Below are 16,640 nucleotides of genomic sequence, written 5' to 3' on the forward strand. Positions count from 1 at the left end.
CTCCAGTCTCTCCTGAGATGAGCATGATGATTGCATCCACGTTCCTCTCCAGAGCTAAACCCTCGGAGGCTTTAGCGACGTGAAAACCTACTTCTTCTCTCTTTATACTACAACACTTAGGCAGTGTACCACTTTTTTTTTCTCCACCCTTGAACATTGCTCACATGGCTGTTCCCTGAAGCTTGAAAGCACAACATTTCTCAGCCAGCAACTCCCACTGGGACCAAAGCCCAGAGATGGAAATGCAAAGGATATGTTTTATTGGACAGTTGCAGACAAATAAATCTAAATATGTATTTTGGTCATGTTTGTGTGCCGACCGCATCCTGAGGGAGTTGAAATGATTATATGACATAAATAACAGCACTGTAGCATGATATTAGGTCACATGTTTACATACATGGACCCAGGGTCAGAGAGAAAGAATCAAATGCTATTTCTCTTCCTCTGAAGTGAACATTGTTTTGCTTGCATGCACGGCGCTGCGAGCAACACTTTGCAGTCTGTTGTTTTCCTCCACGGACAGACTGTTAATGAGAGATGAAACCGTACAGTCGGGTAGAATATACTGTACATACACAAACGCAGAAGTCAGAGCTGCGTGAAGCACAAATCAACCTGTCCGTTGTGTGTGTGTGCGTGTGTGTGTGTGTTTGTGAGAGGAGAGTGGGGAGAGGACTGTGGGTCACCCTGAATGAAATGGTTTAGGCTCACTGATCTGCGTGAAGGAAAGTCAATGGGAGGTGTCAATGAGAGGGCAGGGAGAGACTCCTGCAATCACATGTCCTGTGATTGACATGGGGGTGCTGCTGCCCCCTTATGTGGCCTCAGCAGACGTTTCCCTCATAGGACAAAAGTGAATTATGGCCAAAGACGGTTCACTTAAACTCCTCTGTAAGTTACATGACCCCCAGCATGCACAGAAATCAGCCTCAATTCAGTGTGAGAAGTGTTTTTATATGGAGAGAAAAATCTGAAGAATACTAGTAAAGTAAAAGTAAGTGTTCAAAATAGCATTGAGCTGTTTTATGGTGGATGGAGGGATATACGCTGATGCTTCTCCTGGCTCGATTCTAGAGCACTAATCTGTGAGCAGGCAGCATCATTGCTGATCACTATTGGCATTCCCATTCTGATTGATGATCCGCCCCCTCCCACCTTTTTGGCGATGCTGATGGAAGATGTCACCTCGATTGCCATCTCACCTCGCCTACGAAAACCCTGTAGCAGGAGCTTTTTATTGCTGTGGGAATGACATTGCTATATCATTATTACCATTTTAAAACAGTGCTGTCTGATGTTCAACTGTGTATACAGAATGTGTCCTAATTAGCTTTGAAATAATTCATCACTTTCAACACTCAAAAATGCAATTTATTCATACGAGTCTTTAAATTAACTTAAATTTGAAAGTCAATTGATTGTTAAATTAGGACATCAGTGATCTCTTTCCCCTTTGTTCCATCTTAATAACAAAGGGAAACCTCCTGCACTCCAACTTTGCATCCCATTGTTGCAGCTTTGAAGGTAAAGCAAACTTGGGGAATTAAAGCAGCATCCTTTGGCAAACTGCACTTCAGAGAATTCAACCCCTTTCTCTTCCTGCCACCCCTGACAAGCGAGTCATGCGGCAGTGCAGAATTATATATCTGTGTGTCTAATTATTTCCTTTCAACCCTGCACAATGAAAGACTGCATGCTTCCCTCTTGCCGGGGTTAGGACGGCAAGAGGAGTGTCCCCCAAAATATTCCCTCTCATGCCTCTGACATGCACATCTGTCTGCATGTCAGCGCAGCAACTTTCTCGACGTCTTTGGTGTTAATGAGAGAGATGTTGGTGAGGTACAAATGCAATAGGTGCCGTGATGACACGTTTCAATTGCATTGTGCAAACAGAATCTCTTTCTCAGACTTCCTTTTCATCTTTATTATTCGCTGCTTCGTAGTTCAAACTGAAGCAAAGACTTCAGATGATTGCCCTTCAAACTACAAGCTGTATTTGTAGCTGAATAATACGTTGGGTTATAACAGTTAAAATGTTAAAATTGTTTATATTAGATTAGATCATTTAGAAATTTCCTATAAGCTCCAACATGCACAATAAACTCCTACTGAACATAAAAATCCATGTTAAATGTCAAAAAGCTGCCTTTGTATTATTCAAACCTACGATTTCCACAGTATTTATGCTGGAGCAGACTGCTGTTAGAATAGAAAATGCTCCTGCTGCAGTGCGGTCACAAGGGGGTAGCATTGACACAGTTGTTTCAGCCCTTTAGCAGGCAGCCCAGCAGCAGGACAAACTGCCTTTGATGTAATTGAGGTCTTAGACCTTTTAGAAAAGCATATATTGGTTTGTATGTGGAAATGTTCAAGGAACAATGGATTTCCATAAGTGGATGTAAAATCGTATTTGGAGCATCCCCGGCATGCTAACCACTCTCTAAACAATAAGAAAAAAGGACTCCTCCAGGATGGGACGGGTAATTCCGTGGCACTTACAGGCTGGAAATGTAATGGAATGTAGCATTAGGATTAAATGTGTGACTAAAAGATGCAGACGTGAGTTCTGGGCTCTTTCCTGGGTGATTCATTCAAATAAATGTGGAGATATTCTCAGCTCTGTACACTGCTACTGTACATCCTAATACCAGTCAGCATGCAGCATAAAAACACGTCCTTCCTGTCTCTCAGTCAGTGTATGGGCGGCATGTGGACTGTTTTTGGCCATTGTTTAGAATTGCAAATACAATCATTTATTTTTTTTCAGTCTCAGGAAAAAAAAGCTGTCAAAGGAAAGCGCGGAGCAGAGAATTACGACCTCTAACCCCTATAGATTAAGCTGTTAATTATCCATCATCCTGTGGCCACACACAAGTATTCCCCTAACAAACATTTTTGTCTATCCATCTTATCATCCAAAGTAATACTTAAGAGCAGGACTCTGGCAGAGCCTCATAAATAAAGGTTACCTATTTACATATTCAGTTTATCATGAATATTGCATACTCTGTACATAAAAATTCAAATGCAGTGTTTATGAAATATGATCATGCAGCAAATGTGAAAACACACAGCGCAGACTGTTGGTACACGGCAGGGACTTAAAGAATTCCTCTGTGATTGATAAAAAAATGAAATGACATATTAGACTTTTTACTCCTAAAATTACCTAACCTAACTTAATGCAGCGTAAGCTTCCTTTTTCAAACATTCCAAATCAAATTTGGAATGTGACAGACTTGTCAGAGGGTTATATAGATGGATTAATGTCCCATTAAGTCAGCGACATATTCAAACCCTTACTTATCTGTAACTCGCCCGAGCAATAATTCAGTAGAAAATAATGACGGCCATAAAACACCACAAGGCTTTTCTGACTCGTCCCTCAGTGGTCACCTCATGCACCACGTGTGATTTAACATGAACACAATCACTAAGTTAAACCCAATACAAATCACGTGTACCTCCAATACCCAAACCTTTGAAGATAGAAATAGATTTCTGTGCCTATGCAAACAACACACACACACACACACACACACACACACGCGCGCGCACACACACACACATAATACATAACACACATAATACAACATAATGTAACATATTCTATCTCTTCACAGTTGCATTTTTAGTGTAGGTAGCAGATTTTAAACCACAAATCTATCTGTAACAGTCAATAATAAATGGATGATTGATTCTGAATTAGTGTTTCAGGGAGCGTATTCTTTAATGTTTGTTGATGGAAGAAACATTCAGTCTCACATTTCATTGTCCTATGTTACCATGATGATGATGATGACCTCAAGCAGCGTGTTTCATGTCCCCAATCATGTCCTATTTACATGTATGATATATAATAATACACAGTATGTAATATGGGCCCTCGAGTAGCCTAAATGTGTGTATCTGCAACTTTATCTGTACAAAAATATACAAATTTGGGGTCACTTGAGGTAAAAGTTTAGGCTCAAAGAATGGCTTCTAGGGTGTTTTTCTCAAATGTCAAAACAATTCAAATTCGACTCGAACCGTAGGTAAGGGTTAAATAAAAAGAGAAATGTTATGATTTTGCTTTATTTGGAGAGGCTTAGCAAAGTTAGTGCAAGCTTTGCATCATGTATTGAGTAGTTGTGACTATGAGGCCAGTATAAGATACACAATTCTAAAGGCAAAAACAGACAGAATTCTTACCCAAAACTACTTTGTATGTGCATTCACTGGTTTGGTTGTGGAGTGGAGCGAAAATGACTTCGCGGCATGACGGCAGCGTGAAGGGACAAACACGGTGCAGCAAGTGTCTCATCTCCCTCCATGAACTAGTTAACCTGAAAGAATACGATCTACAAATGTGTTTCAGCAAAAGCAAATTACCTGGGTTTTGTGGAGGGGAACTAATCTCTCCAAGCATGACACTGGACAGGAAAGGCCTCTTACTGTTATTATGATGTGTCGGCTCGTGTTAGATGGAGGGCCTTGATGGCCGCATCAGGAAGGAGCATCGGAGCCCCTCTGCCATGACAGCGCTCTGATGGATGTACGGGTGGTGGAGGGGCAGAGAAGCTGGAGGTTAGAGGACTGGAGATGAGGAGAGGAAGGAGGCAGTTATGAGGTGCAGTGGGGGTTCTGCAATAGTAAATATCCATGAATGCAGCACATTAGCAGTAGGTGCATCACCCACAGCAACATTAGCATGCACGAGAAAGGTTTCTATTGGACAGGCGAGGTACTAAAGGAAATCAAGGTCCTCTATGGTGAATCTTTAAGTGACCTATGATGACTTGTCCCAAATTAAACCGACTGGGTGTAAATAATTCTGAAACAAAATCAAAATACCTACATGTCAAAGTTTGACACGTCGTGCAAAACCCAGCATGTTGATTTTTGACATTAGGGAGCAAAGAAGGAACAATGTACACAGCTACACTGACAATTAGCTGAGGGGTGATTTGGAGAATTTAACCAACAGCGGCTTGACTGTTCCATGCATCTGAATTAAAAGTAAGAACCATTTCCCTTTGACCAGTTGTTGTGCTAAATAGTGGGCAATATTGCGTTTACAAAATGTAGCCAAGCAGATAAGTTACTATTTTGGGTGCAATCTGGTGTGTAACCAGTAACCCGTTATTGATTAGTGGCGTTTCCTTTACACAATGTTACTGTTTGTTATAAACTGACAAATGGGTGATGGGTGAAAAACCTTAATATGGCAACAACTTTGCAAGAGTATAAATGTGTGCCAACGCTTTAATATACTTGTGCTCCAAAGGAAAGTTTGCTATACAATGACTATTAACAGCTACGAGAAAAAGCAAACCTTATTCACATTTATTCAAGTTTCCTATATTTTGCTCAAAACTGAAACGGAAACACGACTACTGTGCTAAATTTAGCCCAGCATATCAAATGTATGCTGGGCTACTAATAATAATCATTTCATCATGTCATTCTATGGCAAATTCATGACATGCAGCCTGGCTGTAACTAAGTCTGACTCCATGTCTGGGTCAGAAGTCATTTTGTGCTTTAACACAGCAGCTTTGTGAAGTTGTGGCAGCTCGGTAGCGGCGCTGCAAACAGGCACTTGTTGGTCTATTGCAATGTTTTTCTTTTTTTTTTCTTCATCTTAGGGTGCTCAGAGCAGAGGGTGGGTGGTGTGGTGGGTGTGGGTGTTGGTGTGGGGTGGGGTGGTGGGTGTTACAGACTGTATACATACTAAAATATTAATGGCCAGTTTTCCTCCACGTCAGCAGGCTGTAATTTGATTTCTGGTTAAGAAATGCAGTTTTGGGCGGCAGATCTCCCAGTGAACACCGGTCCCCAGATTCCTCCTCGTCTTGCTCCTTTGGGGTCCCGGGAGACTGCGGATGGGAGGAAAGTGTTATGGAGAGAGATGGTGCTCCTTCTTGGCCTGGTAAAGATTGGGGGTGCCGACGCACAGCGGGACAGGTGTTCTGAGCTGCACACAGGGGAGTCTCACCAGGCTGCAGTGCCTGGCCTACATCCATCTCTGTACCTGGGGAGATAAATGGAAAAATATGACCCAAACAGTCTAACATCACAGCCATGGCAGGAGCATGTTCTAACAATGGCGAATGGGGAGGGTTCCCCATATCATTACTAAAAATGAGGCACACTCTGCAATTAATTCCAAGCCAAAATGAATGTCTCTAGCTCGCAGCATAGCTCTCTGTGGCACAGATGAGAAATAGATTAATAGTGCAGAATAGAGAGAATAATCTTATTCACTACCATGCTGCAGTGATAGAAAATGGGCTTCAAGTCTTGCTCATTTCTTGATCAACATTTTTGTCATCTTGCAAAGCGCAGATTTCAGCCTTTATTGTATAAAATGGTGTGATCTTTCCACTGCCCTTTGTCTTGGAAGAAAAATTAATTCTCATTTGCATTACCACGTCTAAATGTCAGCCACCGATATTTTGTTAGACATTAGTAAAGCTGGCAGCGAGAGGCGCTGGATAATTGCACTCAGCCTAGCAGAGGGATTTACATAATTTCAGATAGCAATTAAAGAATCCTTGGGAATTTTCTCCTGGCCTCTCTCTCTCTAGTTGCACTTCCACAGCAGTACAAAAGAAGCATTCGTTTACATTAAACTCCATGCTCCTTGCTGTTCATTTGCATGAAATTAGAGGTTTTCATGATCTTGAACAGCGGGGTAACATTTAAAATGCTGTTTTAAAGCGCTCACCTTGGAATAATGAAACGCTTCGACGTTTTCTTTTTTTCCTCTGAAGGCAGTGGGAGTTCATTGACTGCTCGTCCATAGCAAAACTTTCTCATTTTCAATTCACTCATACAATACGCTGCTGTAATGCTTTCAATTTATTATAAAAATGACTTTTTTTCTCTTTTTAAGGCCCATTCTTCATTTGATCTCACATCACCGCACCTCCACTGCTCACAAGCCCTTTAAATATAACAGAAAAAAGCACTGTAGTGAAAAAAACACTCCTCCTATACACTCCATAAGCACAAGTTTCCAACACATACACTGAGATTCCTCTTCTCCAGAACAAACCAATGTGTGGGATTTTGCCAGCACTGAAGATAAACCTCTCTTGTACAGTATCTTTAATTAGGTCCCTGTGGGTCCCAGTGTTATCTGCTATGCTGATTAGGATGAACATTAACTTGCTTTAGCCCTGAGTCTGATACTATACATCGGTGTGTGTGTGTGTGCGTGGTGACAGCAGCGCAAAATCCAATTGAACGTCTTTTTATAAGCAACTGTTTTTCTTTGAGAGAATATGAGATTTCTGAGGCTCCTTTGGGCTTTCAGAAATATTACTTTCATGGTGGCAGAAGGAAAAGCCTCGTTGCCTTAAATCCTTCATGTCTCATCAGTGTGGTCTGGGTGACACATTTGATATTTGTATGGATCATCAGGATTAGTTAAGCCAAGCCCCCATCTCTTAGGAATTCTGTGGCTCAGCAGGCCAATGTGCATAATATTCCACAACATTGCAGAGTTTCTGGCACTGCCTTGCTTTTTACTGGTGTACTATCAATAAACAATAAAACAGGAAAGCCATCACAATAACCTAAAAAAAAAAAAAACGATGAATAGTCGGGCTTTGTTAAAACAACAAAGCTTTGTCGGGAAAGCTCGGAAGTAAATACAAAGCCTCGTAAGAACAATACCCTTCACACTTCTTCCTTGATTCCCTCTCCGTCCTTAAAGGCATCACAGAACATTTTCACACCAGTCGTCCCACCGCTGTGAAATAAATTGTGACAGTAACTCAATATGAAGTGAAATAGCTGAGAAAGCCTTGAGTTCACTTGCGCTGACAGTGCTGTTTAATTCCATCTCGTGCCAGGCTGACATTTCTGCTGCCACTAAATATTAAACATGTGTACCCGTTTCATTTGCATCTGGTAATGAGGTGGGAGACAGCGCCCAACTGGTCAAGCCGCTCTCATGCTAGTGCGGCTGTGCTGGAGGTAGCACAGACAAGGGTAAACCAACAGAAATATTTAGACTGGAAGCGGGGGGAAGAGACAGGATGGAATAGAAAAAAAGGGGGGAGGGGGAAACTGAAGGATAGAGCACCCTTGCGTGTGTGCGTGTGTGTGTGTGTGTGTGTGTGTCTGTGTGTGCGTGCGTGTGTGTGTGTGTTCTCCAGCATTCAGAAAAGCAGTCTGAAATGACCTCAGCTCTCAAGCGTTGTCTCTGCCCGGGCTGACATTTTTCCCTGAATCTTTTAAGATGCATCCCTTGCTGCAAAATGCATTAGTGGGAGGGGGGGGGGGGGGGGGGGGGGGGGGGGGAGAGAGAGAGAGAGAGGGGGGGGGGGGGGGGGGGGGGGGAAGAGAGAGAGAGAGGGGGGGGGGGGGAAGAGAGAGAGAGAGAGAGAGAGAGAGCGAGAGAGAGGGGGGGGAGAGAGAGCGAGAGAGGGAGCGAGAAAGAGAGAGAGAGAGAGAGAGAGAGAGAGAGAGAGAGAGAGAGAGAGAGAGAAAGAAAGGGTTAAATGTGATTGCTCTAAATGTCATCACATCTTCATAATGCAATATATATTCATGATGTGGCAGTCCAGGAGGGCAGATATCACAGTTGTGTCCTGTAATTCAAATGTTTTACCCCAATTTTGATTCACGAGACAATGTCCCGCGCAGACGCCTCAAACCGCAACGACGTGCATCCGTTTTGTTTTGCTGTAGTGGATTTAGACGGACAGACGGCATGTGAGGTGGAGGCTGTGTGACGTGGGAGTTATCACAGATCACAGGCCTCCGTTATCAATTGCATCTGCTTTTTAATCGAGGCTATCACGGTGCCAGACATGAGGAAGGGAAATGATTCATGTGTACATCATCGATTGAACACATTTCATTTTTTATCTACATTGATATTGAATTACAATGCTAGCCGCATATTTCTTTTTCAACTGAGCTCTTTCTGGCAGTCAGTATCGCAGATAATACATTTTTCAGGAGACCCAAAGCAATTACTTTTACTAGTTACTAATTCAAGTCAAAAAACTGTCCATGTTCAATTACGTTTCCGATTCTCATTCCTGGAATGGCCAGGTGTGCAGAAAACTATGGCACCTCGAATTTATCACCACAAAAAGTTTCCTTGATGTGTTTTGTGATTTCATCTTAATTTTTGTGCAAATCCAACAGTGATTCGTAAGGTTTTTGCATGGTTGTAGCAGCTTCATCCATATTAGAACTCCCCAGTCTTTCGGGGTAAAGGGATGCTTGTTACGCTGCTAAAGGTTTTACGGAATGTCAGCATTCTTGCCTGCAGGAATTAGTGGAACCTCCCTTTGCTCAGCGCTACAGCACTGCTCAGTGGACAGTCCGGGACATGATCTGTATTTGAGGGAACGCAGAAGTCCCCTTAATCATCTGTTACTTATATTTTTTTGTGACAGCATTCATCGAATTCTAAGTATTAAGATGTATTTTGCATTGTGCTCATGTGTTCTCTCATGTGCTCCATGAAAAAGGGATTAAATATAGAATATTCTCATTCCTCTGTCAGGTTCTCACGACCACGACCGCTTTGAAAAGGAATCAACACCAGCGTGAGGAAACTTTACACGCTATTTCACTTGTATGGCTTCCTAGAAACCAATTTGTCTTTTTTTTTTTGTCTTTTTCCAGCCGGCGTGGAAAGGAAATATAATGCTGTTATTGTTCTGTTCGCCCCCCCCACCCCCCCCCACACACACACATACAACAGTGAAAGTTTGGAGACGCCTCGGCTCTCTGTGAGGGCTTGTATCGCTTCTATAATATGCGTCAGATATGCCACAGGAAATCAAACCTTGATCAAAACCAAAGCCGACTGTCTTAGAAGAAACAGGGAAACATCAAAGAGCTTACAGTAGAAAGGCAGATGTGAAGGTGTGTGTGTGTATGTGTGTGTCTATGCGTGTGCGCGTGGGTGAGGTTTCCTATTTTCTTGTTAATTCGCCTCATAAGAGCTGTTAAGCACATTCAGCAGTCATTGAGAATTGTGTCCACTCCCGGGCCTCCGGTGGGACTGCGTGTCCTGAGGTTTACTGTTGCGAGCTTGTCATGTCCACGTCAACAGCACTTATCGCCTTCTGTCTGAGCGCCGAGACATTTCCCAGGCATTTAGCTGCCTGTTTGTCTTCTCTTGATTTCCCCTCCAAATCTGTCACATATAGTCTTCACCTGACACCTCACACAGTGTTCCCCTCTCAAACACTGTCAAAACAGGAGGATCCAACAGGAAGCGATAGCAGCAGGGAACCGCAGATTGCCAAATGTTATAGACTGATCAGGCGCCGCAAATAATGACCTGTGTAGGAGAAACGGTCTGGTATCGTTTGCTTCATCAACGCGCTGCTGACTGCTATCCAAATAAGAAGAAATGAGCAGTTTGTCTTCGGCGTCTTTTGCTCCTCATTTCATTTGGACGTGGTATTATCAAACGCTGCTTCACGGCGCCCTGTACATCAATAACACAGAGCAGAGTTTTCAAATCACTGAGACTTTCTATGTCCCTTTATTCTCATGAGTAAAAGGCACTGGCAAGAAAACAATGCACTTCACAGCGAGGGCCTGGCACAGAATCAAATGCTTCTCTTCACCGCATTTTTCTTCCCCAACAAAACCCTTCTATTATTTCAATAAGCTCTTGGTTTTAATACATTATTGATCTTAAGGTTGAACTAAGGGCCACTGCATTACCAGGACTCTAAAGCCCATCATGGCATGACACGCGTGTACTTGTGAAAAATTATACCAATTATGAAATCAACCAACAACTACCTCAAAAAGCAATCAATTGTCACATTGGAAAGCATTTTGTCCTGTGACGCTATTGGCTTTGTGGTTACACAGGAGAGGTGTATTTAATGACTTCCAAACACTGATTTCTCTCATTTTTTTAAATACCTATCACTGCTCTCCGTAGCCTTGAGATGGTTTTACTTTGAACTAAGGAAAGCCTTTGATTTGGTTTGATGCTCTATTTTAACTTCTTGGTGCCAATAAGACAATAGCATTTTCCATTGATTAGTCTTCCTAAGTACCAAAGCCTAAACGCCGCCACATGCACTTAAAAGCCTGCATCACAGCAATGAATTATGATTAGGACGCCACGTAGCCGTGCATTAGGAAAGGATATATTCATTTTAATTCTGCAAATGCCACAAAGCTAGCGGAGAAGAGAAAGCCATTTCTAGACTCTCTAAAGTGTTGGGGTGTGAGGGAGGGGCGGGGGGGCAAGGGGCTGAGTGCTCACAGGGTCAAGTGCAAGTCGTGTCTTTGACAGTGGCTGCCTGCCTGTGTTTCCATAGCACAACGTTCAATCATGTAGTGTCCTCATGCAGAAAGCTTTAACTCAATGCTCATAAATGCAGGCGAGCAAATCTTCCCGTCTGTTCCGCCACCAGCAACCTACGGTGGTGCCATTTGTTGTGGCTAACGTGTGATTTCTATGTACACACAATGCACAGAAACACAGAAGATATAGGAAGAATATCGGAAACAGATGCATATTAAGAATTTGAAAACAAGCATGCAGCCAATGCCATCCAAACATATTGAGATAGGGTATGGAAAAAAATAGAATTAAGGTCACCTTTATTGTTTTCAACCCAAACCATCTGTGTGACATCTAAATGGCATTTTAATGAAAATCCTAGACAGCTTATTTTGAATAGTTTCCTAAAAGATGCAGAAGGTTGAGCAGCGGTGAATTGCAAGTGTCTTTGGGGGGGAGGAGAGGCTTGACGGGCGCAGGAAATCTGAGCCAAATAAATGAAGTGGAGATGGTAATACAGTGTGTTATAGCGGAGAGTGACAAGCCCGTTCCTCCCATGAAGCAGCTGAGCTGGCATTAAACAGACAAGACATCCCGTTCAGTCAGTTATCAGCCCAGGAATAATGAAGGAACAGGCCGGCGGACCAGGACGAGTCACCCCAGTCAGCCAAGTGGAGAATTTAATTTCGTGCAGGTTTCTCTGCAACCAAGCGTTTCCCCCATCGGAGGTCCACTGGTGCTTGGGAGAGCGTGGACAACTGAGTGCACCCGACTCAGGAGTCTCTCTGGCACTGACAGAGATGTGTGGTGATGGATTCTAGAGTGGCTGGGGGAAGAGGGTGGACTTAAGTTTAGGTAGGGCTGTTAAAGAGGCGAGAGAGCGTTGACAAGCCAACTTCAGAGAAAAGTAAGAAAGCGATCACTCGTGTTACTCATTTTCCAGTGTATGGCTGCATTATTAAATAAAAGACAGTGAAATGAGAAATGGGTGCTGTCTGACCCAAAGATCTGTAGGAAGGAAATAATGTTGTCTCGGCTTAACGGTACCGCCGCTCCACCAACCACTGCTCTCTTCCATCTTGGCCAATAGCTTTAATATGTTAATTGATCTCTTATTGTTCCACGAAAAAGCACGGCACCAAACAATCTAAATCTTACTACAGTGTGTTTTTTAAACCTTTTAAGTTTTTACCCAGCGTTGAATTCTTCCTTGAATCCCCCCAGTGCCTTAATTTCACGCTGGCTTTTGTGGTCACATGATCCTGGGTAGTTTCCAAAGGATATCAGCTGAGTGTTGGAGAAGCTGACAAGTGATGTCTCCAGATGCTTCCTACCACCTTCACATTTCCATGCCCTGCAGCAACAGAACCGTGTGGTCTACCTGTGTGCATTCTTGCAGATGTGGAAGGTCTGCAAGGCACAAAAGCGGAATACTGAGGGTTTTGCTTCACAACATAATTCATTACCATCAATAGTAGCATTGCATGGTTGACAACGACTGAAAAAGTGCAAAAATACCATCGATCTGAGACTGGACTTGAAACAGAATTCAAGAAGAAAATGGTGCTGTTTAACAGTTTAAGCAGTGGCTAAATATGCGTGTGTGTGTGTGGTGTGGTGTGGTACGGGAGGGAGGGACCCACATGTGAGGGCACAGGAAGCTGATGCGAAACTCTACACATTCAAGTGCTGAACATAAATAAATAAATAATACAAGTTTGAAAAGCCTTTAAACAGTTAAACTGCACGATTTCTACAGTTTTTGAAGAGCCAAACAGATCAGTCAGCCAAGGACTTTTTGCCGTTACAAGAAAAGTTTGGGTACTTACTTACTTACTAAATAAAGCTTAAACATTTGCTAGTGAAAGAAACAGAACTGAAATAGCACAAATCGGTTAAACGAAAGGTTGAATTTTGACTTCAAGCCAACAGGCAACAACAGAAAAGCTATCCTGAGTCTAAACCAAAGGTATTGTTGCATCTTGGTGAATTGATCGGCTAAAATGAACAATAATCCCGCACAATAGCAAATATTTGCTGATTGTTGCTTTTCAAAATGGAAGATTTGATTGTTAGTGTTTTGTGGGTTTGATATTTAAGGCATCACCTTTAAACGATCAAATGAACATTGTTAAGATTTGTCACTTAACCACTGATTTAACAAAGATATATTGGGTAATATGGACTAAATAATGATCATTTTATAATCCTTCATTGAGTAATCATCAAGTAATGTGGAACCAACTAACCCCTGCAGCTCAACGCTTTTATCCACTTTGGGCTCATTGTTTTGATGTCACGACCTGTATTTGGCCTGAATAACTGAGTGCAAAACATTACATTACATTACATTACGATCATTTGGCGGACGCTTTTATCCAAAGCGACTTACATTACATTATCACCCTTCGCAGAGGGGGGAGCAATTGAGGGTTCGGTGCATTGCTCAGGGGCACCTCGGCAGGGACTCGAACCAACCCTCCGGTTCTTAAGCGGAAGCTCTACCCACTCGACTACTGCCTCGACTACGTGACGTCTTGTATGTGTCCATTATATGTTGGTCTTCCCGTGTCTGTGTGGCATGAAAGGTTGTTATCACACCAACAGAGAGCATTCATTTGGAAGCTAACCAAAGTGCCCTGTGGCTATGAAGACCTGCCTGCCCAGGGTTCACGTTCTTAAAGCGGAAATAATTGCAGAGGTACACGCTCCATTAAAAGCAACTATTTAATACAATAATCATTCAATTAAAAACCCCTTGTAGCAGCTGCCATAGTTGATTTAGATCAGCTGAACATGTTTGTGGTAAGAAGCAAACGACCAAACCAGTATTTCTGCAGATTGTCACACACAATTCTGAAACCTGTAGGCTGCCTGATTTTAAGTCTTTCAACAAAACATAACAGCTTAAAATTGAGGACACCTGTTTTGCTGAGTCACTACAGATTGATGACAAAAATGAATTTAATCCATTAAGAGTCTAGGGGCTGACTCGCTCTTCATGCAGTATGTATAGGATGCAAATACTGTGGCAGGCATTTAAAGTGTAGCTTCAGCATTGGTTTTAAATTCTGGTGCTGTAAAGCTTACATTACATGTATTGCATATGATATACTATGACTACTACTACCAATTACAATATAAATGTATGTATGTGCACTATGACTGTAACATACTGTGTATGTATTTATATTCATATGTGATCCTGTGTGTGTGTTACACATGATGCACCACTTTCAAAGGCTAAACTGTATGAAACTGAACAGGCAGATAAATAGGGAATAAAAGTTTTTCCGGAAACAAAAGAGAGTTGCGCTCATTTTACGCTTACTAACCAAATGGGCATTCAAATTGGAAATGTCAGACATTACGCCGTTGGTTTGCATGCGAGCCCCATTCTTCATTACGGGGCGATGGCATTGTGTTTTTATCTTGTTGGGTGCCTTTTGAGCAAAGGAGCACATTACATCTAGTCTTTGTTTTATTGTGTTCAGCAAATTAATAAATGGGGAGCACAGCGGGAAAAATAGATATGAAAATGTGTACTTTGCATTATTGAAAAGCCCATCCACTAAAGGTTACCAGCAGCTATTGTAGTACAATCTGTGAAATGTAATTAGAGTGTGTGTGTGTGTGTGAGAGAGCAGCACAGATAAAGCTGCCTCTGCCATTATGGACTCCCTCATAACATTTTGCTTCCCCCTGAAACTTATTCTCTCTGAACTAATTTTGCATGACATATTGCATTTCTGCTTCAGCTATCATGAGGCTACCTGTGAATTAAAATGGGTTTGCGATACAGCAAATTTCCAGATTACATTTTGGACATGCAGATATCTCATATTCAATGCGATTTATTAATTCAAGCAAGACAAAACACACAGCGTTACTGGCAATTGTTATTGCCTGCGCCCTGTGCATGTAGATATGCAGGTTATTACATGAATAGTGGCGAGAGAGAAGTGTTGCCATGATGGATACATGAGGGAATGAATGGGAGAATTTATGAATCTATCTTAACAAAGACACCATATTTGAACTTGACTGTCATACCCAAACTAACTAGACAATAACTAGAATTTTATGAAATCTTATTTGATATCATTCAAACATTAATGCAATATAACGAGTACATAACATACTCAAGCATTCTCCTTTCACAGTTTGTAGGATGTTGATTGATTGCTTGATCTGCTTTCCAATAAAACGGACAGATTCTCCTTTTTGTTATGAATACTGTCGTATTTTTATGAACTCATTTACTCCCATTAACATGATGACATCACAATGTAACACACCTGGTCAGACACAGACACACACACACACACACACACACACACACACACACACACCAAGTATACTATATAGTAGCAAACAAACGCTCAGCCAGTATGTGAATGCTCAGGCATGATGCAGCCAGCCAATCGGAACAGAGTGGGCGTGGCCTTTGAGGGGGAACCCTTAAAGAGATAGAACCTATGCCTGAACGTGACATAATAGATAGATACATTATGACTTATGACATATATGACAATGTATGACTATGATTTTCAGGGAATTCACATTCATACTAAGCCACTGACAGTTTTTATTTTATTTATTTATTTTTTGTGATAGTTTTTGGAATTCACTTGAATTCAATGTATAGACAGTTATGTTTTCACCTTCTATTTCTTCAATTATTTTCGTTTCTTTAACAGTGAAACTACAGACCTTATACAAACCACATTAACAGCACTGGAGGCAGTAGCTCAATGGGTAGAGCTTCTGCTTGGGGTCACTGGTTCGAGTCCCTGCCGAGGTGCCCCTGAGCAAGGCACCGAACCCTCAATTGCTCCCCCCTCTGCGAAGGGTGGTAATGTAATGTAAGTCGCTTTGGATAAAAGCGTCTGCCAAATGCTTGTAATGAAATGTAATGGTCATTTCAGTTTTGTAACCGTACTTTGTATCAAGCATCATCACTGCATGCATCACTGTATATTTTAGCACCAAATCGAGTAATTATGCGGGGGGAATTACATACAGAGGTATATATACAGGATATATTCTATATACTTTAGGTCAATCTGTCAAAATTATAAACATATACAAACAAAAACATGCAATATGTATACAACATATGGTTTTGGGTGGGCAGTTCTTTGTACAATTGGAGTAAAAAGCCTCAACAAAACAGGACTCCAGTTTATTGCCTCTGGATTCTGCTTTACAGTTTTGTGGGAGAGCCATTCAGGCTTATTTCTGAAATAATAAAAAAACATAATTTGCAAGTAAATTGACATCCATGCTACAGAAGGTCAATATGAAATTTGACTCATATAATGACCCAATGAATTCCGCTTCATTCTTAAAAAATCCAGCTCTTCTT

The sequence above is a fragment of the Genypterus blacodes genome, unplaced genomic scaffold (assembly GCF_046128005.1).
Source record: "Genypterus blacodes isolate CSIRO-AG114 ecotype Tasmania unplaced genomic scaffold, CSIRO-AGI_Gbla_v1 ptg000061l_1, whole genome shotgun sequence".
Lineage (NCBI taxonomy): Eukaryota > Metazoa > Chordata > Actinopteri > Ophidiiformes > Ophidiidae > Genypterus > Genypterus blacodes.